A 27584-nucleotide genomic window follows, 5' to 3' on the forward strand; every position below is an offset into this window, starting at 1 on the left:
TGATGGTTTAACCTCTACAACATCACACAAAGTTACGAACAGTCTCGTTAAGAGATTAAGCCATAAAGAAATCTGTATAATTACACGTTCAGGTAGATATCGGTCAGACAAAAAGGATTAAAGCAGACACACTGTAGAATTCGTTTTATCTTTAATAGCCCTACCGCCCACTGTAATTGATACGTCAGTGTCTACATACAGGACACGCCCACATCGTAAGTTGGGTCAACTGAAGTGGCTTTGAATCTAATGAATCCATGACAAAGTAAGTGCAATTAAAAATCAACATGGACACACATGCCTGCACCTCTATGTGTCGTCTTTAGTGTACTTGTATGACCTTAGTCTACATTTTTGTGGGTTTTTTCTTTTTCCTTGTAAGAGTTACATTTTAAATCAATCAATGTACATACTATTTAATACATGCTGTTTGCAAATATCACGGCAACGTTTCTAATTTGGAGCGAACTCTTTGTTTGGTAAGTATACACTAGTGATGCTGGATGTCTATAAATAAATAAATTAATTAATTAATAGTGATGTTGGTTGTCTATAAATAAATAAATAAAGGAATAAATAAATAAATAAATAAATAGTGATGCTGATTGTCTATAAATAAATAAATAAATAAATAAACAAATAAATAAATAAACATAAAATAAAATAAATAAATAAAATGTTAACAAAATAAATAAAATCAATCAATCAAAAAATAAATATCCCCTCAAAACAGATATCAACGCACACAAAACCCCAGAGAAACCAATAAAGAAATTAATTTGTTTACATTAACGAACACATTTAATGCAAATAAAAAAACACTTAATATTTACTTCAATGAAAACATTGCTGTGGTGTTTAGATTAAATGAATCGTCAGTGCTGTGAACTGCATTTTCACTACAATATGATGAATAAAACTATATTTCAGGGACACTATTTTTACCAACATATAATTCATGGGAATATTTTATCACGCTCATGACACTAACAAACATTACAGATTGTGCTCATGACATTAACGATAGAACAGGATATATCAGCTGGTCGCGAACACCTGGCGTCATCAAATGTCGATAATTAATGTTATCGTGAAGAAATACAGTAAGAAAACAAAAAACAAGAGAAAAGAAATACAATAAGATAACAAAATCTAAGGATAGACAGACAGACAAACAAACATACATACAGAAATAAAACATAAATTTAAAAAAACGTATGAGCCCAAAATCTGAGCTTTGGTCTGAAACCAGAGTTTTTGGAACCGAACATGACTTCGGACCAGTAATGTTAGTAACGTGGACGATGGATACCACACACAAAAAAGAAGATACAACCTACTTCACAAGATGTTATAAACATTGCAAAGATATGTACCATGTGCATTATAAGTGTTTTACGTTTGCAACTTTCGCCTTCCAGTGTCATTCGTACCTACTTTTCTGTCTCCGCAATTAATCCTTGGAGCTTCAACAAATCATCAGAAAAACTCTAGTGTTGTCACCATAAGCCATATACCTGACTCCGGCTTTGAAGTTGCCGCTCAGGTGTACCGAAAAAACCTGTCCGGCTGTGTTCAGTCGTAAACAATGTCTTATAGTAGACACAGCAGGGGAGACCTTTTGACAGCTAGGGGATATACAGTAATTTATGAAGTATGAAAAAAACCCCAAGACATGTGAAGACATATATTTTATAAGCACATTTCTAGCTTCTGTGGTGCTTTCCTGTATTTTGTTTAAGCTCTTGTGGTAAGAATATATTAATTATTTGTAATTTATAAACATAAACATACACACACACACACACGCGGACACACACAACGCATAACTGCATGCATGTACACACACACACACACACACACACACACACACACACACACACACACAGACACACACACACACACAGACAGAGATACACACACAAACACACACACACACACACATATATATATATATATACACACATACACACACACACACATATATATATATATATATATATATATATATATATATAATGTACATACATACATACATACATGGCATACATACTATATATATAACGATGTTATTCATTCATTCATTCATTTATTCATTATTTCAAGCCCAATCACATTATCTTGATCATCAATATCCGGTTTGTATATAATGACTTTGTCATGAGAATAGTTGTAAAATCAGTACGTTATAACCCGAAACCGGCGTAACCTCATTATAACAGCTATATCTTACACTAAACATTTCATTGTACTTGTAATTGTGCGGGGGCGTGATGAAGCTTTAAAGCTCTCTAGATCTCCTGAAATGCGATGGGCCGCCATGTTTCCCCACTCCCAACAAGTTCTCCACGACTGATATATATCAAAATCTGTGGTATGTCCTGCTCGGTCTATAACACATGTATATAAGATTCGGTAGGAGTAGCCTACTTGAAGGCTGTGGATTTCTACTCTAGCAGTTTAGTGTTGAATAAATATTTGTAATTTGCAATGAGCTGAGCAATCGTGAAACAAATATTTCTTTCTTTTTCTCAAATATGTTTACCTGTCATGCAATACTTATTGTACAGACAGAGTAATAACGTAGAGTGATAAAACATACCTTCAGCTGTTTGATTGTGGCATCCTGCGAATATCCACTGTTCATACTCAGCGTGGACTGAAGAAAACAAGACAGACAAGGACAATTATACATCTGTCTTGGACACAAATCGCCGAAGAGTGAAAGAAAAAAGGGAAGGATGAAATTTCAGGTCTAAGTTTGTTTTGTGTACCAACACCACTAAAATACATTGTTTTATTAATCATCGGCTACTGGATATAAAACATTTGGTAATTTTGACATATAGTCTTAGAGACGAAACCCGAGATATTTTTCCATTAGTAGCAAGGGATCTTTTATATGCACCATCCAAAAGACAAGATAGCATATGTGACGGCCTTTGATATATCAGTCATGGTGCACTGGCGTGTGTGTGCGCGCGTGTGCGTGTGCGTATGTGCGTGTGTGTGCGTGTGTGTGTGTGTTTATTAATCATTCAAATTTTAATGTTTATCGCCTGAAGATTGCCAGGAAGGAAGAATGTTTTTTTATTTAACGACGCACTCGACACATTTTATTTACGGATTCATGGACGGCTGAGTGTTTTAGTTTAATTCAAATTTAAATCTGTACTTATTGAAAATTGATTTTATATATTTATTTGTTATTCGGGAAGTGTATTAGTGTGGTGGTGGGGTGTAACCTTGATTCCAAACAAATTGTAGAACCTGAACAGTGCTGTTTTGATTTAGATGTACAAACAAAGGAAATATTTTATCTTGTGTTTCTTTATTCTATCATTTTAATTTTTATAGCTGTACTTAAAAGGAGAATGGAGTTTTATTTTAATAACTTGCTGCCCCTAGCGCGTCGTCTTAATTGTCATGTCCAAAGCATAAACAAAATGCATTAGTACACTATATTTGCTCAGTTTATTAAAAGAAGAAAATCTGAAGTGCAAACTGAACACACATTTCATTGATAATGTCTTTTAAACACACACACACACACACACACACACACACACACCTCACACACATTATCTATCCTCTCTCTCTCTCTCTCTCTCTCTCTCTCTCTCTCTCTCTCTCTCTCTCTCTCTCTCTCTCTCTCACACACACACACACATACACACACAAATGGAAGAAAAGGAGCGATCAAACACAAAAAAGTTCACATCGACAAAATAACCTTTTTAAAAATATTAACTATTTCGAATTAAATGACTTGAAAAACCTACAGAAAAATGCATGTAACACTATTATTCTAATTATTATTTTTTTACAGCATTTATTTTAATTTTATTAAAAATTAATACTGCACAAAAAACAACGATATCTTTTAACAACTTTATAAACCAGCAAAACGTGCCTCCAAAAGTATTATTTTAGAAAGACTCACTAGGGATAGAATACCACGTGATCAAACAGATCAGAGATCGTCATTGTTTCAGTTGGTAAATTAAGAGAAACTTTAACTGAGTTAACAAATACAGCCCAAAATTGTTCATTTGAGCTTATTTATGTTGGGAGACCGACGTTTACGTTATGCCGGATACAAATTACACAATAAAATTCCACTGATTCCTCGTAAAAGCAGAATGAAGATTTAAAGTTATGGTTCTCATTAGACTGGTTGCAGCACCTTTGTACCCCAGCACGACGCGGCATCAGTCGAACTGTGATCCCGGTGATTTGCTACGCTAATTTATGACCAGACTTGTTGGCGATACTTCTACTCGACTTATTCTCGATCGGCAATATGACTTAAGCCATATTAACTATATTTCGATTTTATGGCAGACAGTCTCGTCCGGCTTCGAAGCAGACACCGGGAAGAATGCTTTCAGAACCTTTTTGCTTTTTATTGCTTTGTCTTTAATCGAGGTCGTTATAGTCCAAAGCTGTTCTCGATTAACCAGAATATATCTCTAACACGTGTATTGGACATTTCTAGAGCAATATAAACCAAGATTTCTAAATAGTGGACTAAGAGACAAAAAGCACCACAGGAACTTCAAGGGTCATAAAAAATACAGGTCCCCCCCCCCCCCCCCCCCAAAAAAAAAAAGAAAAAGAAAAAAGAAAGAAGACATTTGTAACACATGTAATGGACATTTAATTAGTTTAGGCCAGGTAGGACCTTTGTTTCTACAATATGTTGACATTAGATCCGTATATTCACACAGAACTAAAATCATCATCTACAACAGATTTATAATCTAGGTAACACAACTGACGTTTCTAAAAAAAATCTTTATGTAATGACACCAAGAGGTAAACGTTCGTAAAAATCAAGGAACAGTTAAATTTGTAAGCACATTTCATGGGAAATACCTTGTATTTTGGATATTACAACTAGTAATAGCAAAACTTAGAAAAGGGAAAATAAACTCATGTACAATATTTTAATGAATGTTTGATTTTTCTTTTGTTAAGGTTTGTACTTTGCTATTGATATTTTAGTTACGCTGCAAGCCAAACAATATAATGAAACTATAAACTATCACAGACATACAGAATTAAAGGGTAGTTTATTTTTGTGTGGATTTGTTGCTGCTGCTGTTGTTTTGATACCTTCTGTTCTGAACTAAATTACGTACGTTTTGATGCGCCCTATATTTTTAAGTGTGCATATTTCTCTGTAGAATGCCGTAGAGCGCATGTAATAACGTTCTGTTCTATTCTGTGTAAAATGGATCTGCATCCGCGAACAATGCCACATATTATGTTCATGTTATACAGCAAAGTATCTCGACCTTTTTATTCTGTCCTGATAAACCCAGCAGTACCCCCAACTCACCCTACCCTCACCCACCCTACATTGATAAGACCGCCTCATTTCAGCCTACACTGTGTCATGTAATTTTTTTTTTTAATTTTTCAATTTTGTTATTTTTTTTTATTATTTTTTTTTTACACCGGAAAACCCACGCGTGCTCCTTAGCAGAACTGGGAGTTTTTCCGCTAGATATTAACCAACCAAAGCAAATATAATTCTGGAATTTATCAATGTGTCCATTTGATAAGAGCAGAAAAGTCAAGTAATAAATGCACGGTCTGTATCAGGTGTGTGTAAAAGACTTCCATGGTAATTAGTTCAAACTAGGTATTGTTATGGTTATAGTTTTTGCAAAAGGCCGAGCTATTTTGGTTCTCCGGATAATTTTAGTCAAGAACAATAACTCATCATTTTGTAGAACTCGTGAAAAATGTTGGGTTTTTGGTTTTTGTTGTTGTTGTTGTTGTTATTTTCGATTCGAGTATTTTCAGTGATTAAAAAATGAAAGAATAGTTGTTACAAGTACAAAACAGTATCGGAAATGAATTTTCTTGATGCTGGGATAATTAGTCTAGGAATATATCTTAGTCAGACACGTTTGGGGGTGTTTATTTAACCGAAAAGTCCAAAAGGTCTTAGGGTATTTTTGAATACCCTGATATATGTAATTTATGGAATGGGGTTTCTTAGTTGTCGAATTTATTCCGATTTTTTTTTTAATTTTGATGTTTTTAATAACAGTGTTGAAATCTGCACAATGTCGGAATTAGGGTTAGGGATAACTAAAATGTACAAGATAGAGAAAGATGGAGATATCATCTCTCTCTCTCTCTCTCTCTCTCTCTCTCTCTCTCTCTCTCTCTCTCTCTCTCTCTCTCTCTCTCTCTCTCTCTCTCTCTCTCTCTCTCTCTCTCTTTCTCTGTGTGTGTGTGTCTTATATGAAAAAGGTAACTATTATTTTATACATAACATTTAATATGAGTGTTCATCTCGGGATCAGCAGACCACTATTCGGCGAATTCTGTATCATGGTGTCGGTAATGACAAAGACTTGAACATGACCTTATTGCAATCCTTGGAGAGATGTCTAATTGCTTTACATTGGCGGAAACATACAATTTGAGCCCAGTCTATCATTGGGGATTCGGCCGTATTCCGTTCACGCAATCGGGAAAGAGCTAACATGGTCGATGCAATTATCGTCGCCCAGAACTCGAACGCTGGGACGTGCACGACTCAGGCACTAGGCCTTCTCGAGGTTTCGGGAAAATACAAACATTAAAAATAAAACAACTGAACACATTCGTCCATTAAAGTTAAAGTTAAAAGTTTGCTCTGTTCAACGACACCACTAGAGCACATTGATTTATTAATCATCGGCTACTGGATATAAAACATTTTGGTAATTTTGACGTATACTCTTAGAGAGGAAAAGTTTCTTTTGTTTAACGACACCACTAGAGCACATTGATTTATTAATCATCTGCTATTGGATATAAAACATTTTGGTATTTTGAAGTATACTCTTAAAGAGGAAAAGTTTGTTTTGTTTAACGACACCACTAGAGCATTGATTTATTAATCATCGGCTATTGGATGTTAAACAATTGGTAATTTTGACGTATAGTCTTAGAAAGGAAACGTGCTTAATTTTTTTCCATTAGTTGCAAGGGATCTTTTATATGTAACATCCCAAACCAGGATAATACATACCACAGCCTTTGGTATACAAGTCGCAAGGCAATGGTTGGAAGGAGATATATCCTAATGGGTCCACCGACGGGGATCTATCCTAGGCCGCCTTTGGAAGACACATGATATATCCAAATAAATATTTAAAAAATCATTAATTATAATTCTTACACACCGGTTGGTGAGAACATCATGCGTTATATTTCATAGCACATAGTTGTTTACACACGTACGTGTGTTAACAGTTTCAAGACATATGACTGGATGCTCCTAGGTGATGACTAGGTCACCAGTGCCATACATTCAATGAAAAACAACACGGTGGAAATAGATTACACTGTGACGTATAGTTAACCTGACAATGATGTGTCTGTGACGCGCAAGTTAGCTACAAGTACAACGGTTGTAAATAACTTTCAGTCGAAAAAGATGTTAAAATTTGCTTAAAACCTGTTTGTGTTAGGATATGTAAGAAATAGAATAATACATTCGTGTCCGTTAGATACCATTTATCTCACAACTCGTTGTTTCAAAACGTATCAAACTCGCTTTCGCTCGTAGTGAGACAAATGGTATCCAACGGCCACTCATGTATTATTCTTTATGTATATCAGGCGAATGATTAAAAAAGCCAACATTACAAAGGGTTAATACAATTTTTTTGTCAAGCAAAACATGCGAGACTTTGTATTACAGTTCCTTAAGCCCTAGACCCTCGATACTGTCAATATCGAGATAACACGTTTGGCTATATATCTGAAGTCGAGATAACGGTGTTTGACTGTTTGAATGAAGTAAAACTGATGGGTGCTGCACACTGGTGACGTTTTCATACTGTGTTCATGAATGTTTAAATGACCCTCGGTACGAACAAAATACGGGCCATTATCAAAGGCACTTTCTGTACTTGAAATAATTAATGACGCAATCAATATATTATAAACCTGTATATTTTGAACACAGAGTTGCGAGAATCAAGATAATGTACATTGATCCCGTCAATAACTTCTGTCTACACATGATGTCTGTTACAGATGTTAGCCAGATTTTAACTAAAGTCGAGACAAATTTCAAAATGAGCATTTATCTGTTTTTGCGACGAAACTCTTTGTTTAAGTAATACAAATAATTCATGGACTGGAATCACAATATGATTTACATAACAGAGAATCGCGGAGAAATTGCAATAATATCTGTCTGTCATTGTCATACCATTTTAAAACTGCAGATCTGTATGTTTCGCCGCAGCATAAAGGATTTGTTACCAACGTTAACGTTTGTTTTGTCTAATTAATATTGGTAAATATATTTGTTTGGCATACAAGTAACGGCACTCATCTATTGTCTACTATTATAAAAGTTATTTCTTTTCAGACGCATATGTTATAACTGTGAATGTATTACTTCCATGCATGTACGTATTTAATGTATTGTTACTTAATATGTTAGATCAAAAGCATGTGATTCATTGTATAATAACTGAATTCTCCTGTGTGTTTATATACACTGTGTAAATATGTTGTGCTGATAAACTTGTAGCTTAAAGCAAAGAAAGAAAGAAATGTTTTATTTAACGATGCACTCAACACATTTTATTTACGGTTATATGGCATCAGACATATGGTTAAGGACCACACAGATTCTAAGAGGAAACCCGCTGTCGCCACTACATGGGCTACTCTTCCGATTAGCAGCAAGGGATCTTTTATTTGCGCTTCCCACAGGCAGGATAGCACAAACCATGGCCTTTGTTGAACCAGTTATGGATCACTGGTCGGTGCAAGTGGTTTACACCTACCCAATGAGCCTTGCGGAGCACTCACTCAGGGTTTGGAGTCGGTATCTGGATTAAAAATCCCATGCCTCGACTGGGATCCGAACCCAGTACCTACCAGCCTGTAGACCGATGGCCTGCCACGACGCCACCGAGGCCGGTAGCTTAAAGCAATACACGAACTGAATAGAAGTGTTTCACGGAAACACTAGAACACATAGATTAATTAATCATCGGCTATTGGATGTCAAACATTCAGACAAAACCCGTTACATTTTACCATAAGCAAAAAGACATGACAGTACATAACAGTTGTGGTGCAGCAACAACAGCAACAACAACAACACTATTATTGCATTGAGATAACAGTAGAACAAAGAATGAAACGGAATACTAGTATTTGTTTAACCACACCTCAGCACATCTTATATTACTGTTGTTTGGTCTCTAACATTGGTTTATTTTGTTACTTGAATAAGGGATGAAACACGTTTACCTCCACACAGGCTTCTATTGAAAAGCAGGAAGGGGTACTTTTCATAAACAGAACAGTACATACCACACACTTTGATATACTACTTTTGACACACGGGTTTGGATGTAAAAAAAAAACCAATGAAAACCGCAGGGGCCGATTTCGTCTATGACCCATCACAAGTCCAGTAAACGTTTTACCTCTAAGCTATAACCCGCCCCTCGTACAATAAAAACTGCTAAGCAAAGGGATCCCGGCTTAATGCAATACTAATCAGGTCAATCCAGCTATATAATTGTATAGCATCATCACATAAACAACGTGGATCAGCGTTGATTAGTGTCAATATGCGATGCAAAAAAAAAACCCACAAACAAAAAAAAACTTCTTTGCTTAAATTGTTGTCATTGGGGTCAGCTGTAATGCAAATGAATTTGTAAATAAAAAAATTGTTATCACAAAATAAATTATGTTAAAATAGTATATAACGTGTACTAATATTATCTGAACATAATTTTGCTCTGTAAAGCACTCGCCTGTCGCCTTGTGTATGAAAGACATGCGTACATGCGTATATGTACATGCGTATAAAAGATCACTTGCTACCAATGAAAAAATGTAGAATGTTTTCTCTCTAAGATTATGTGTCACAATTACCAAATGTTTGTCATCCAACGCGCTCCAGTGGTGTCGTTAAACAAAACAAACTTTTAATTTGATATTGCTTCTTTAAAGAAGTACAAGTACTGTAAATTTTGTAAGCTTGAATTAAGACAAATATTTAAAATCCACACATTTTAGAGGTTTTTGTCTTGTTTTAAATGCGCCAACCTTAAGAGGACCTCAGTGCTGCTGGTACTGATATGTCGTAATGGGGTTTTAGTAAAGATTATAACTTTTCACCATCTTCGTGCCACACAGCCAATCTCTCCAGAGACGTTTGTTGGCTACTCGCTCGCGTTTTCATCGATAACGCGTAAAACAACTTCTGCTTATTTGTAAATCAAAATATATATATATAATATATATTATTGAATCATCCTGTAATCCCATTGTCAACATCACAGGTACTAATCTAACATTTTAAATATTTATTACTAATACAACAAAAGTTTAAACAATAAAATGTCATCTGTCGAGTGCAATCATGATAGTTGAATTTTACGTTTTAAAGGGGAAGAAAAAGTAGTAAGCATCCTGACTTGGTTGATATTGTTCAGGCTTTTTTCTTCAGAATAAATTGGTGTATTTTACAAAGCATAGTTTTGCTTTTGTAGGAATTTAAAAAAAAGACAGAGTACAAATACGAACTTGACAAAAAAAACCCAACATATTTTGAAAGTGGGACACTTAAAACTGCACTAATACATTACAATAATATGCAAGTAAGTTTAAAATTTCCTAACACACATATACATAATAAAGAATTTAGTTTAGTGTACTATTACTAACATTATATCTCCAAGTACTAAATATTTTCTTTTATTTAGACTTATTAGGTGCGCGCGCACACACATACACACACACACAGAGAGAGAGAGAGAGAGAGAGAGAGAGAGAGAGAGAGAGAGAGAGAGAGAGAGAGAGAGAGAGAGAGGAGATGAGGAGAGAGAGAGAGAGAGAGAGAGAGAGAGAGAGAGAGAGGGAGGAGAGAGAGAGGGAGGGGAGAGAGAGAGAGAGAGAGAGAGAGAGAGAGAGAGATTTTTATTTATGCACCCACAAAACCTACAAAATATAATTCAATTATAATTAGTTTTAAAAACATGAGCAATAGAAAGATTAGTACTAAAATATGTTCTGTTTTAATGACGGAAATATGTACGTTCATGATACATATATAACGTGTGTGATTAACAAATTTATTAATCGAAAATCATAAATAAATATATTTTATAAATAAACAAAATTTCACAACTAAATAGATAAATTTCATAAAGAGATAAATTTCCTAAATAAATACATTTCATAAATAAATAAATTTCATAATTAAATTACTTTATTAATTAAAAGCTAATGATAGTTTTACATATATTTCAAATATTGTATCCTTTAAACTAATTTTATACTACATATTAATTTCGATTGGTACATTATACAAACGTATCAAACCTATAAACATTTGAATTATAATAACAAAATTATCAATGCAAAATAATAATTAAATTAATGTTAATTATTTTTATTACTAATAATTTTTATAATGTTCTAATTAAAACCGTTTTAAATCCTACAACATTCTAAGCATATTAAGCTACTAAAATATAATACTGCTTTGTTAGAACAAGAAACGCGAATAATTGAATTGCTAGTATTCAAAACCGGTCTGAAATGTGGACACGAAACTAATAATGTTAATAGACACACACAAAAACAACAACTACTGGGATTGAAACTGAATAATAAAAAACAAAGAAAATTAAATTAATATTTGTTTCTTTTGTTCTTTGGTATGATTTCCCTATCGATTTGTCAACAATGCATGTACTATGATTTATGCTAATGTTGTTTACAGCTGACAAATACTTACAACCGAAATAATGAAGAATACAGTGCAGGTAGATAAATAATATACTACATAATTCTATCTGTGAACTAAACTATTTATAATATTATTAACATTTAGGCTATATAAATTTACAAGATGTGTGTGTACTTCTCAAAACACATGCATTTCCAAAGCGTATTTACCAATATTAGTCACTATAAGCCACATTTTCTTTATTATTTTCTATTCACTATAAAACAATACTGCAACATCAACACTGATTAACGATTGAATGAATGTTTAACGACACACCAGGACAGAAATTAAAAATCTAACACTGAATACGCGCATAACGTAATAAGCGCATAACGTAATATGACGGTCGTGCTGTAGAAATATATACTAACGTACAAATGAACAACAATAACAGACTAGAAAATCCTACCGACTTTCCCCTTCTTGCCACGTTCCTGGATGTGAACTAAATGAGCAAAGATCGGCAAATGGTGATATTATGGGAAGTCTGTCGCACACATAAGAATTCACACACATGCATCTTATAAATAAAACATGGCTACTAAAATCAATACGACATAACCGGACTCTCACAGCTGATTCTAATAAATATACCATTGTTATGCATTTATACAGCGCCTGTATTGCGGAGTTCGTTTCGGCACTTGTTATAACATCGCCTACCACTCGAATGAATGAAAATTTCCATAAATCGGCAACCCGAATCTTAAATTTATTCTAGGCTTGTTGTGAACTAATGTCTTCTAATCACGATACTTAGATTGACCGTAAACAGCAAACTGATTCAGTAATTCGTGGCACGGTGGGCACGAAGTTACCAGCACGATCTAGTCCAAACAGCTAGCGCAATATGCTTCTGCATAAATATTAAATAAATAAGAATAAGAAACCAACCGGAGTAATGTATGGTGATGGTAGTCAAAAAATAAAAATATTCAAGGTAATCAAATAATTTGTCAGCTCAAATCATTATTTTTATTTTATATTAAAAAGATAAAGATAAACAAGGATGAAAACAACACATTAAAATATATATTTATGCAAATATAATTTAAGTTTTTAATAAGAAAGTGCTCAATAGATCCAACTGAATCATAGTGTTTAATTATTTCAATATTACGAACAATATTAAAATAAAATAAAACCTTTGGATATTACACATATGTTACGTTATATTAGACTGTAATCAAAATGGCAATATAAATATATAATGTAAAAATTAATATTATATAAAAATGTTTCTCATTTTCTGTCTTCGCTGATAGATCCAATTTCGTATAACATTAAAATAATCATGTAAAATGAAAACATTCTGTAACTGCTTCCTCCATCCACACAGCGTACAAAGGTACCGTGAAGGTAAAACTTTGAGTGGAGGTCAATACACTGTCTCATGAATAGATGCATGTGATTATGCTCAGTTGCTGGTTTCTTTGACAACCGCGTGTCCTTGGAGACACCAGTGTAAACACCATGCTGCTTGTCGTGCCCACGTGTTGACCAACGAGGACAGCGCGACATGTATACGTCATGACATAATACGACAACAACGTCACTGAAACTCAAGACAAAACAAACGGACTAGTTAACAACTGGAGTATCGATCATCAGTCAGGCCTGTACAAACAAACAGATATTCTTACTTGGTGGGGGGGGGGGGGGGGGGGGGGGGGTATATGATGGCGGAAGGCAAAATATAGATCCTTTTTGTGACATTAAAAATATTAAGACTTTGATTTAAAATTTTATTTTGAGGAAAAAAACCCAAGACCTTTGCAAGTTATTACCTTAATTAATATTCATTATTTTTGCATAAACAATGGAATTATTATTAAACAATACACTGTGATATCTGTAAATAAAAATATGTCCCAAAATTATTATTTTTCAAATAATAAAACAAAACTATAAATATACAATGTCGCATTATAGACAGACATACATTTTGTATAGCTGTTTCAGTTGTAAATTTGTAACAAACAACACGTCATTTTGAGAAAAAGAAATAATTAGTATAATTATTTACCAAACACAAGACAAATGTAATATTACTTGTACACATATACTTAAGTTAATTGCTGTATATTTAGATATGTGTTTTTAAAAGGCCTGTAATAATCTTAGTTCTTTTCTATCAAAAAAGCTTTCTCTTAGAATAATTTAAATCGAATTGTTTGGATACCAACGCAGTGCAAACGAAATAAATAAACAAGAGGTCTTAAATTGTATATTGTATGCTCTTATTTAATTTCATATACATACATATTTTATGTTTCGTTATAATTAAATATATTGCTTTTACTGAAAAAAATATAATGAAAGCTTTGTATTATAGCGTACATGTTTAAAATATTAAGCCTTTTTATGAATAAACAGTTATATATGACTGACATAATTATTGTGTACCACCGCAAAATGTTGTGTAATGCGTAACAAATTAATTAATGACTGTTTAACGACACACCAGTACAAAAATACATATCGGCTATTGGGTGTCAGAAATATGAAAATATTATTCATACAATTATGTAAAACCACAGTGTAACGAGATGTTGGAAAAGTATAGTACAATACAGATATATAATGCGTAACATGTGTACCATACTATAGATATTATAATTTGACGGAAGTGAATACGTCGACCGTTTAGCATGCAATAATAACACTCGGGAACGTTCGTCAAGTCACAGAAGCGAACGCTCGGAGACTCGTATTAAGAAAATTGAAAGAAATTGTGAGCGTACGCGTAGAAGTAAAGTGATTTAACCATCTCCTGGGGGTTGGTATTCGAGGCAGCATTGACCCTCATCAAATTACTCCCCTTCACCGAGCAGGGGGACATGGTGTTATTGAAATTAATAACAGATACTGATTTGTACGCATCCACACGTAAAATCATGTTACGGCAGAACAACGTGACAGAGTCTGGCCTTGTCGGTTTTTGCCTCGGGGAATTCCGGATCGGCCGAACTCGAGTTTTCTTGGCTACAACAGGCAGTTAAATTTGATAATTTAAGCGTCACGTTGTTTTGATGCGTGTTTTAATCAAAGAACGTTAATAATGCTTTAGATCTTTTATTAACAAAAAAAGAAGGAAATAAAAAGGAAAGAACGGAAATAAAACAAAAACACCCAAAGGAAAAAGCAACCAATCGAATTAGCTTTTATATACATACGTAAGTTATCGATTAAAGATTGTATTTTGTTTGAGTGAATTATTTAGTCATAGTAGCGATATAATACATAAAGGAAATAGTATTTTTCTGTTAAATATCTGATGGAAAGAAATAATGAAGCATATAAAAAGTAAAGGCTAATATTAACTGCAACTAAAACCCTCCCCAACAGTATTAGAAAGTTAACTGTATTTCTGACAGTCAATCCCACAGTATAATATTCATTTCCACAATACATCTTTATAGATTATACAGGCATGTATAATTTGCTTGTGATTTAAATTTGGTCTCAAATACGATGTGTTCCATTATTTCTTTCCATCAGTATATACCCCTCTAGTACTACTGTCGTGTTAATGGAATTGAAAACTTAACGAAATTAGTTATCTTTTGACTAAAACCAAAGGTATTTTATTTATTGCAACTAACGACAATTTGCCTTTATGCTCAAACGTCTACTGATAATCTACTGACCCATCGAACACTGCAGTGGTCTATTACCAGGATTACGCAATATATTATGACAATGCAGATCGACATTACAACATATAATTTATTTCAGTTCTGTGTTTTCCTGTCCTGGACGGAAGAGCCGGCCGAGGCCGGCACCTGTACCCAGGACAGGCGTGCGCTACAACAGTTTGCTCTGAATGTGCATGTTAAACACTCTGACCTGACCTGACCTGACCAGATCTGGTTAACAAAGTTAAAGTTTATTTTGTTTAACGACACCATTTCCGTGTCTGCTAAGTCCAATGGCCAAGGAGTAAATCGCTATGAACGTCAGACTTGATCTGTAACAGTACATGATAAAGCTATTCACAAAATTCCGAGAAAACTATTTTTATTTTGTATCTCCTAAGTTCAAGGACCATAACTGTGAAACATGGGTAAGTTGCTATGAAAAACTATGTTTTGTTTAACGACACCACTAGAGTACATTTATTTATTAATCATCGGCTATTGGATGTGAAGCATTGGACAATTCTGACCAGTTTTAAAAGAAACCAGTTATATGTTTCATTATCATCAAGGGGTCTTTCGTATGCACTTTCCATAGACAGAGCAGAATATACTAGAAGCACGGTCTTTGACATAGCAATCTGAGGGCATTGGTTTGAACGGGGGAAAACAATCACAGATTGGGTCCTCCGAGGGAAATCTTGTTGACATATTTTCATAACGTGGATGAGCACGTTTCACACATGTTGACCTATATGAAATCGGCAACCAGATCGCGCATTAATCTCATTAACTACTGTTCACACTTTGTGTAGTGTCAGAATTTTCTTCAGAATCGAAAAACCTTAAGTTTTCTATGGAACGGGAACAGAAGTAAAAACAAACGAAAACAGACACAGAGGTAAACTTGTCAAAGAACAATAGTTAAATTAATGTCTTCTTTCTAGAAGTTTAGTTTCATTACTGATTTAACATGGTGACTCATTAAATCCGAACGACATAACCGTAATACATGTACACGACCAAGGCCGTATTTCTGCATAATGCAAAGTCCAATGGGCATTTGGTAAAATAGTGCTTAGTTTCATGAATCTCTATCTAGAGCCTCGTCTGTAACAGGAAATACAAACCCTGATATGTGTACATATATTTGCTTAATGTTAGAGAGATACCATATCTTTCTAAAGGCTATACTGAGAGACTAACAGAGAAAAGACACATTGAATGCTTTTTGTCATAAGTCGTGAATGGAAAACATTCATGTCAGCGTGAACACGACTTGGTTGTAAAATGTTCTAAGCAGGATTCGATCTCAGGCTATCATTACGATTTAAATGCTTAAAGATCAGCACATTTTGTTCCTCACTTTGGTAGAAATATGTGCTCCCTTTGCCACCCTTTCAATAAAAGAGACTGACCTTTAATCTGTATTGACAACTCTGACCATAAACGTTCCACTCTCGCCTCTGAAAGCCATAACTTTCATAATAGTTGGGTGGTAATGCCTTTTGCTCAAGGTTTAAAAAAGCGAAACAACTAAGTTGCATTCTGAATGGAAAGAAAAGCGTAGCCATAAACCGTGCCACGCTCTTTGAGACAGTCATAAGATCATCATGGCAGGATTGTGTGAAAGTTTGTCGAACTGTTTTACCTTAAACATTATTTCATCTGCTTTTTGGGGCGCCAGGCAAACGTCAGGACCGCGACTGCCTGGCATGGTATTGACAAAACAGTTTTTCCTTCGGGACATTACAAATAAATAATGGCTGGGGATTAAAAAGGTTAACAGTCAACCCATATTCAAAGTTGGTTTTTGTTAAGGTCAAAGATGGATTAAAGTAGCATCATCCGGCTTGCAATACTTTAGACAAGAATGTTGTATTTCTGAGCGTTCAAACAAATTGGTGTTGCTTAATCAATAACACTTGGAAAAACCCTGCCATTCATAGTACATTAAATAACCTGCAGCTTAGTCACCACGAAAACGCTCATATTTTAAAAATGAAAACTCAAGTCTGTGTATTTAAATATATATGTAACGTTTGACGTATATGTTTGAAAATTTATAATAAGACATTTCATATTAGGTTAATAATGTTTAGAACATCTAATATTCTATGCAAATGATAATGAAGGTTGCGTATTGCAGGTATTTAAATTTTCCATTTCTAAGTGCAATATTTCAATTACATTTGCCTTTCAGATAGTTTTCATATACATGTATGGTTTGTGAATGCAGTGTTGCCACTCTGCAGTTTAAAAAAAAAATGTATTGAATCTTGTCCAAAAAAAAGTATCAAAATGGGTAACAATTTTTTTACTAAAAAAGTATAATTGTTTATCAACTTACCCCGATAGGTAACCATATGATATTCGCTACCTTTTTCCTACTAATGTTTGCTGCTTATGGCCAACCTCAAGGAATGGTGTGTACCATGTTGTGTGGATTTGTGATTGTTGAACACTCTGTTCTGCATATTTCAGTACCCTGTGACTTGGTCACTGAGAGCAGCAGGATCAGAGAGCTCTACAAACACTCGACTCAACAAAGAACAAACCACTCCTGAACAAAAAGACTAGCCAGGTACAAATCTTACGATGGTCAAATTTCAAATTGGATTTCTTAAGTTATTTTTTGAAGAAAAAAGTATTTTAAAAAAGTATTTTCATGTAAAAAAAGTATTTAAAAAGTAGTATTTCCAAGAAAAAAGTATAATACTTTTTAAAAAGTATAAAGTGGCATCACTGTGAATAGCTAGAATTAGATTTTAAAAAGACATGTTTAGCCTTTCGACGGACATGTACAAAATGTTAATCCCTGCTTGAAGGGAGTGAGATATAAAAAAAAATATAAATAAAATTAATGGCATCCAGCTCCGGTTCGCACGTAAAACAAACATATACTGTGTAATCTAGTGACAAAATAGCACTCCATTAAAATGCATTCATGAAAACAGAACATACCAGATACCTGGTTGACTTCACATGAAGCTGAAACCAACAGCTAGAAACAATTGAGACTATACACGATTTCAGGAAACGAGGAATGGAACTGACATATTAAGACAATGGTATTACAAGTAATAATTAACTGAATAGCTGTAAAGCGGCAGTAAGAACCGTGATATTAATTTCACCACATATATTATAGGAAAGTTGTATTCTTCAATACCGTGCTGGTTTCTGCTTACTGAAAGTATAATGATGCTGTTGCCTATAGCACGGGCTTGGGGCTCGTGAATAAAATTCTCACATGGTCATTCATTTGTGAGCTGGGAAGGATTATCTTCTAGGATCATGTAACGAGGGACAGAGGTCTCTGTGATATTGTATATTGCAGAAACACTAACTAGAACATCATAGGTGTTCGACTACAAAAGTAAATATAATGAATAATAAACTTGCTATAATTATGTTTAGAATTGATCCTCATGCCTTATTTTTAAAAACCCATCCTGTTGATGGCATTTAAAAATGTTCTTTTCTTTGAACACTGATGAAAAGGTGTTATTGCGATGTTCCAATTTTAAATGATAAAACAATTCTAATACTTTTAATTCAAATCAATATACCACACACACCAAACAATATCTATAATTATCTTTGGAACTGATGTCTATGCTTTAAAAGAAAGCATTAAATTAAAAAAAATGTATGTGATATTAAAATTAATTTTAAAAAACCCCATCCTGTCGGTGGCATTTGAAAATTTCCTCTTTATACAGTGATGACAAGGGGTTATTACGATGCTCCAATGTTAAGGGATGAAACAATTATAATACATTAACTATATTAAATTTCAGGCATTTTGATAGAACAACCCTATCCTACGTCAGTGTGTATGAATGGTTCTCCAGACCTTCGATTACAAATCTTTACAAATCAAACGTTCAGACAAGAACGGCATACTAGTGTAACGGATACAGTAAATGTACTATTTGTAACCAGCAGAGCATGAAACTATAATGACCATATCAGATATTTCAACACGGAGATAAAAAATAAAGAAAGAAAGAAAGCACTTAGCGAGAGCGTTAACGTACTCAACTTCCTTGGGAAAAGGCAAAGACAATAGTTTGAATGGTTCGGGATATAAACAGACTGGAAAGAAAATTGAAAGCCGAGGAATAGTTCTTGCCGGGTGGGTGTACGGTAAAGTTTTCAGATAGCGCCAACAAATGGGCCTTTGAAAGGAACTCGACGAGTCTTTGTTATTGGGTGTCAAAACCAACCGGTACGCTCGTGCGGTTGTCCCAAGCAGACGACTTCGACGTCTTCAGCTTTCGTCTGAGAAGTGTCAATTATTATTGATACATCCACCGGTCAACATGCGACTGTGGGCTGCTATTTATTTCCGCTGTCCCAAAGGAGGAAGTCAATGGCCCGAAAGCCATAAAGCCAGACTGCAAATGTAACAAAACGTTGAATCGAGCAAGCATTCAGACTCGGCATTGTTCGCGCTTTCAATGAACCAAGGAAAAGACTCATTCACGTCCTCACAAACTCCGAAGCTATGATCATATGATCCATTGACACCCTGCCTAATCCACTGCCGTAGATCCTATTAAACCGAGCTCTGTTTGTAAAGATATTCTCGAAATCCGCTTTCTCGTCTTGCACGTGCAGACCACGAGGTGTGTGGCCGTGGAAGGACAGAGGGGAAGTTTGCTTTCTTTTGAGGCGCGAGTCAATTCGAGCCGAAATGATTTTTCTCGCAAACAATAGCAGTTGCTGGGTTGCGCAGTTGTACGTTCCCGTTGCCGTAATGAACTTGGTTCTGCTGCTAAATACATTACACTTCGTTACGTCTTGAAAATACTTGCAGTCACGCACGTGAGTTGCCTGCCAAAAAATATATTCACTTCGGGGCAGTTTTGTGAGTCGTGCATCTTTTAGATATATTTGGTAATTGTCTCCCGCTCATTGTGTTCAAATTAATTTTCCTACTGATTGGATTTCTTTATTGCAGATCATTGGCGGACACAAAGGGTCTCTTTGAAACAGTGGGAAAGTCAATACAAGGCCTGGCAAGAACACCATTACGCGGCTCTCTAACTAGCGCACACTGAAGTCCTCCGAGGCCAGCACTCTGATGGAGGCGCTTTTCGTTTCAAGAGAAGAAAATTAATATAACACTTAAGGGCGATGATTTATATGTTTCCTTGGCCACAGACCTTTCGTCTAATGGAACACCGCGCAAGTTTATGCTTTCACGAAATACGTTTTGATAAATAACTTTCTAACCCAAATTGTCGATTCTTTTAAATACTTGAACTTTTTGCGCGTGATATTTGAACCCTAAAGAACGCAATTTTATCACGATAGCTGAAATTAGTCGCGGAGTCACTTGCAGCGTTCAGAGCACAGTTAGAGTTTTGTGGATAATTTCGTTAGTACACCGTCTCCAAATTCCAACTCTCGCTAATTAATAATTTTGCCAATTGCAGACACCAATTTTCCAATAAATTGCATTATCGGATTTCCATTGCCAGTGGATCTTTTGATCTTGGAACAAGAACACTTGCTTTGGAAGGAAGAAAATTGACACATGCGCTGTCGAATGTAGCCGCGAAGCCGCAAACAGTGGAGAAACTGTTAAGACGTGAATTATGGTCACACAAGTAGACAAGAACTGCCACATTAGCGAGACGAGCAGGAAGAAAATCCCGTATTAGAATAAAAGCATTGAAAGAAATCCCAGAATTTGTTGAACGTCTTCAGACAATGCTACTTATTCGTGGTCACGAATCAAGAGTAAACACAGATGGTCAAGTCGGGCCATTGATCAGAGAGGCAGCAACACGCCTACTGGATCTAATGGTACACACACAGACAGCCCTGATTTTAGACGAAATTATAAACGTATTTTTCTATGTCATATTATTCAGTTGGTGTTTGGTCGCTTTCTTGTTGTATGTATCGTTGTATTAAAATAGTATTAAGATTGGTTTTGTCGGTGCATCATCAAGAAAGGCCATGAACTGAGAAAAGATAATGATTGTTTTTTTCTGGGGGTTTTCAGGATTTTTTTTTTTTTTTCATTTTCAAGTACAATGTATGTGTTTTAAATCGAAATGGACAGATTTGATATCGTGTTTTTGTGACAAGCCTGATTATTGCGCGAGTGTAGAAAAATAATAAGTGCTTTTGAAAATATATATTAAAAAATGCTTAACAAATATTATTTATTTCTTGTTGACATATTTTATTTTCAATCGAATATATATATATATATATATATATATATATATATATATATATAATCTTACAATTAAAAGAGAATGTGTATTAGCTTTTATAAATACTTCTTTACAAAAGTTTCAATTTATGTAGTTTGCATATTACAAAATATATACGTTTCACAAATAAACTGTGTGACAACCAGATATGTTGGTATCACATTTTCGAAAATAGTTTGTTTTAATTATTTATATTTAAATGAAACGTATTTATCATGTTGACCTATGTTTGGCTATGTTCTGCGTTCATGCATAAATGTCTTGACATTAATATATATATATAGTAAAACGGTATTCAGTTATAATCTTGTATGCATTTTTATTGATATTTTCATTCACAAAAGTAATGATTTAAAAAAATCACGATTTGAATGAAATGTTGGATTAAGGGGCGTATTCCCAGCTATCTTTAAACTACATATACATAAATGTATAAACATAAAAGTTTGAAAAGGAAATGAAACAAAAATAAATGAAAAAATATTTATTGGAATAGACAATAACTTCCTTTCACTAATAATGTAAAATGTTAAAATTACATTTTTTTGTAGACAATATTGAATTACAAACAGCAAAAGAACAGGATATATAGTAAACATTTTTATTCATTTTAGAAGACATTAAAATATTTACAAAAATAAAACAGAGAAAGTAATTCCCACATTAATTCACAAATAAAAGAGTCCGGACAGTTGTGATATACTTAATAATTTACAAGAAGTACAAAAATATATCCGGTTGTTTTAGCACAAGAGATACATTTTTTGCCATTGTTTTCTGTAAGTAGTATACATGAGATGTACGTATTAATCCATTTTTCTTACTGAGTAATAAATAGAGAATATTTATTTATAGATTAAACACACAATTATATATATAATGTGCTAAGAGTAAGTACTAATTTTCAAAACAAATGCACATCTCACTTTTTAAGAAACATTGATTATAAACACACTAACTACTTTGAAAGTTTAAATTAATGTATGGTGTGTGTGACATTTTCTAAACACTAATACCTTCTACGGTTTGTACTTGAATTAAATGTAGGTTACTGGCAGCTCTATTTGCTATATTATTTATAGTTAACTAATTTTTGTTTGATGAATATTATAAAATACATTTTTAAAAACCTAACAAAAATAAAAGTACTTTTACGTACATCTGTAATATTGTTACAATACAAGGACATATAGACAAGTAATATTGTAATATTTACTGAATAGAGGTATAGTAGAACATAATGTATGGATAGCTGTTAATTACAAAGCATATTTTAACATTGTATATTTCATATTGGAAAAAGACTTAAAATTACATTTTGATTAATACAAAATCATTTCAGTGTTGCATTTTCATTCTTTAAATTACATTTCATTATATTTCTGTAATTGATAAATAGTTTTTTGCACTAACTAATTTCACATAAATGACTGGTCTGGCGAAATTAATATCAGATATCTACGATATGTAACGCGGTAATGCGAATGTTAGGAATAATTTATCAAGTTGAATAATAAAATATTATTTAATAATGTATTCGATATGTATCCGTAATGGGACACATATAATTCGTAGATATTTCCAAAATATATTTTAATCAATGTAATAAAACGGGTATAATATTCAAAATCGTATCATTGCACAAGAAAGGATTCAGTGGTTATTTTCGCCAAAACCGTAAGAGCACCATCTAGTCAAAATGTCAGTTTACAACTTGTTCTCAGAAGCTTGTTCCAGCCAGTGCACCACAACTGGTATATCAAACGTCGTGGTATGTGCTATCCTGTCTGTGGGATGGTGCATATAAAAAATCCCTTGCTACTAGCGAAACATGTAGCGGGTTTCCTCTCTAAGTCTATATGTCGAAAATTACCAAATGTTTAACATCCAATAGCCGATGATTAATACATAAATGTGCTCTAGTGGTGTCGTTAAACAAAACAAAAACAAACTTTTTTCTCAGCAGGGATTAGCTCAGCCAGTAGAATGAAAGCTTCATGTGCCTTGGTCGCAGGATCGAACCCCCTCAGGGTGTTTCCCGTTCCAACCAATGTCCCACGACTGGTATATCAAAGGATGTGGTATGTGCTGTCCTGTCTGGGGAAGTGCATATAAAAGATCCCTTGCTGTTGGAAACATGTAACGGGTTTCATCTGAGACTGTTTGACATTCAGTAGCCGATGATGAATAAATCAATGTGCTCTAGTTGTGCTGTTAAACAAAACAAAGTTTTAACGTAGGTTCAGTATGAAACATTCTACCCCACGATACCTCGTGACGTAACTCGACTACTGTATGATCAGCGACCGGCCTACTTTACTCTACCACCGAGGTGGGGCACCCCTTTTCGTTCTTTCCGTCAAACGAGTTCTCATTCCGGTGGTAAAATGTCCAGATGAAAAGTGTTGATTTCGCACGTTGTTCGGACATTGATGTCGTGGAAACGCGACACCATGTTGTAAACTGATGTTAGATTTATCACAGACCCTGCACCTTTCAGCGACGACGTGGAAAAGGGAGAGAGCCATTTTATCAGATCTGGCCTAAGCCTCGGTCTTTTGTAAAGCGGAGCAGACGATGCGTATTAAGAGTACAGCGGGAAGGGTCGACTCTGTGTACATAAGTTCGCCGAGGGTATTAGGGAAATACTGGGTACGTTTACTAGGCAAACACTACCTTGAACACCAGCCCCAGTATTTAGTATTGATGACTGCAGGTAAATCTGGTATCATCGCAAGGAGAGCCTTTCAGAAGGTGAATGAAGAGAAAAAAGGCAAACAGTAAAGACGTTTATATAAACTGTAGGTTTTTTTTATACAACGATGTTAAGGATATGTTCTGATAGATGTTCTTTTCCTGGTTGGACTCGTTTTATTTTAAAATTAGGTTTTCTTCGTGATAACAATGCGGATATGTCAAGAAGGAAACTACTTATACAATAATGGATGACAAGAACGTCACCGAAAAAAAACAAAACAACAAAAATAAAACCCAACAAAAAACCCAACAAAAAAAACCCCTCAAACCCTTCAACACCAACAAACCATAACAACCCCCCCCCCCCAAAAAAAAAAAAACCCCAAACAAAAACAAACAAAAACAACAATCCCCCCCCCCCCCCCCCACACACACACACACATTTGGTGACGAATCATCAAGAACAATGATGTAATGAGTCAAAATTCACATTTTCCATTTTTCAGACAATCTGCTTCCTGCTTGATTCACTCTACTACTCTGTCAGATTGCAACTACTCAAACGTCCTATTTTTACTCCATTTTGAACGCATGCGCAGTCCAGAACCTATGCACATGACGGTCGTGTTAAAACAATTTGTTTTGATTAGCAAGTTAAATTTTTATCTTAGTTTATCTTACCTGTTAACCAATAAATATATTTTTAAATTGCAACATATTTGTAACTGCATTTTTTGCAACAGGCCATGTCCAAGAAATATATAAAGACATGGTCTTGATAAAAAATATTACAAATTCAATAACTTCAATTTTGATTAACGTTTAATACCTCCTACCTTAATCCAACAATAACGAAAAAAACAACACAACAAAACATATTTTGCTAGACTTTATAGAGGCAAACTAAACATATGGAGCACATATTATATCAGTCAATTTAACAAATCAAACTGGGTTTTTTTATATCCTGAATTTAAAATCAGTTTCTGTTGTACAAAGCGGTGGGAAAAAAGCCTGGTCCACCCGGTAAAAATTTGCCATTTTGAGAACACAATACCAAACTGTCAAGCCATGAAGATAGAAAATTAGTAATGTTTGCCGGAACTGGCAAAGATAGGGTTTTCTCGCTGCCGTTGAGTGACAGTGTCTTGCCGTCAGCCATTGTGGAAAGATTAACGAGATTGATTGATGATTTAGTTGCGATTAATGTTGAAATGATAAGAAGCAATTCTGCCGGTGCGGCCTCAGCATCTGACAGTTCTCTTTAGAACGGTGCGCCGGCAAACCGACTTCTCCCTCGCTTAATGAACAACGTCCTGATGAACAGGGCAAGATGGCCATCGATTTTAAATTTCTTTTCATGTGCTCTCTTTATTGCGTTAATGATATTATTGTGTGAGCATTGCAATGATTCTTCATAAAGCAATTGTGCTGCGAAAGAAATATTGCCTCCTTGCAGTCGGTTTTCTGCTAGGTTTATGACTGCCACTGTTTCCATTGTGGCTAAGTGAGTTTCAGTACCATGTTACCAGATTAGGTTTTTAAAAGGCAGTCTATGTTGCTTGGGGTTGCATGCCATCGTTCACTTTTGTATGCATTTCAGTATAGTTTCTGTGTCAGAATATATTCTGTGGACAAAATATTAAGAAGGCAAAGTTACTGATATTTTTAAGAAGTGTTCTCACTTGATAACTACCATGCAAAAAAGCCAACATAGGTTGACAAAGACATTTGTTTAGTTAACCACCCTCATGCTAGAGCGCCACCTCATTTTGTTGTTATATAATATAAGTGGCAGCATACCACTTGCACAGTGGGTACCATATAGTACTAAAATGTCAAATAACTTTAAACCAATGGACTATTTAAACACTACAGAGGTCAACCTACTTGTAATCACCAAAGGAATCTCCAAAAAGGCATTTCTGTATTTAAAATGATAAAATCTCCTAAAACGGATTACATTACGCTGCTACAAGTAACGAATGGTGACGTGGTGCTTTAATTAGTCTGTGTTTGAAAACATTTGACCGGCCTCGGTGGCGTCGTGGTTAGGTCATCGGTCTACAGGCTGGTAGGTACTGGGTTCGTATCCCAGTCGAAGCATGGGATTTTTAATCCAGATACCGACTCCAAACCCTGAGTGAGTGCTCCGCAAGGCTCAATGGGTAGGTGTAAACCACTTGCACCGACCAGTGATCCATAACTGGTTCAGCAAAGGCCATGGTTTGTGCTATCCTGCCTGTGGGAAGCGCAGATAAAAGATCCCTTGCTGCTAATCGGAAAGAGTAGCCCATGTAGTGGCGACAGAGGGTTTCCTCTCAAAATCTGTGTGATCCTTAACCATAATTATGTCTGACGCCATATAACCGTAAATAAAATTGTGTTGAGTGCGTCGTTAAATAAAACATTTCTTTCTTTCTTTGTGTTTGAAAAAGATCATATGTAAGTAAAAAAAGAAGTAGGGTTTTTTGTTGTTGCTGTTGTTCTTGTTGTTCTAGCTGCTGCTGTTATTGTTATCGTTATCATCGCCATCCATGTTGTTTAGAATATAAAAGAATAACTGCTGAACTAAAGACAACAACACTGTATATCATTACAAACTGGATGCAAGAAGAAGAAGTTTGTTTTGTTTAACGAAACCACTAGAGCACATTGATTAATTATTCATCGGCTATTGGATGTCCAACATTTGGTAATTCTGACACGTAGTCATCAACGGAAACCCGCTACATTTTTCCTAATGCAGCAAGGGATCTTTTATATGCACCATCCCACATACAGGATAGCACATACCACGGCCTTTGATATACCAATCGAGGTGCACTGGCTTGAACGAGAAATAGCTCGATGGGCCCACCGACGGGGATCTATCCTAGACTGACCGCGCATCAAGCGAGCGCTTTACCACTAGGCTACGTCCCGCCCAAACTGGATGCATTGTGCACATGTATTATTATGGAAAATACATATTATTGATCTTCCGTACAGTAACTTGTTCTCCTCCAAAATAATAATAACATGATGTTGTCATTTATCGTCATCATTATTCAGACGGCGATGACGGTGAGTGATGATGATAATGATGATGATGATGATGATGATGATAAAAGCGTATTGTAAATAAAATGATGAGACAATTAAAACAAATATTTGAAATATAACATTTTAAATGATATATATATATATAGTCTTTAATAATCAAAAGTATAAAAAAAATCGTTT

At 34.8% G+C, this 27584-nt stretch overlaps 1 long non-coding RNA gene across 1 annotated transcript; it reads left to right on the top strand.

Moving 5' to 3' along the window:
* The first annotated feature begins 1684 nt into the window (after positions 1-1684).
* LOC121371028 lies at positions 1685-21583 on the top strand. The gene is made up of 3 exons (XR_005957763.1): positions 1685-1750; positions 17908-18007; positions 20393-21583. It is a non-coding gene; the product is annotated as an uncharacterized LOC121371028 (long non-coding RNA).
* Positions 21584-27584: the final 6001 nt, after the last annotated feature.

Source organism: Gigantopelta aegis, chromosome 4, assembly GCF_016097555.1.
Source record: "Gigantopelta aegis isolate Gae_Host chromosome 4, Gae_host_genome, whole genome shotgun sequence".
NCBI lineage: Eukaryota > Metazoa > Mollusca > Gastropoda > Neomphalida > Peltospiridae > Gigantopelta > Gigantopelta aegis.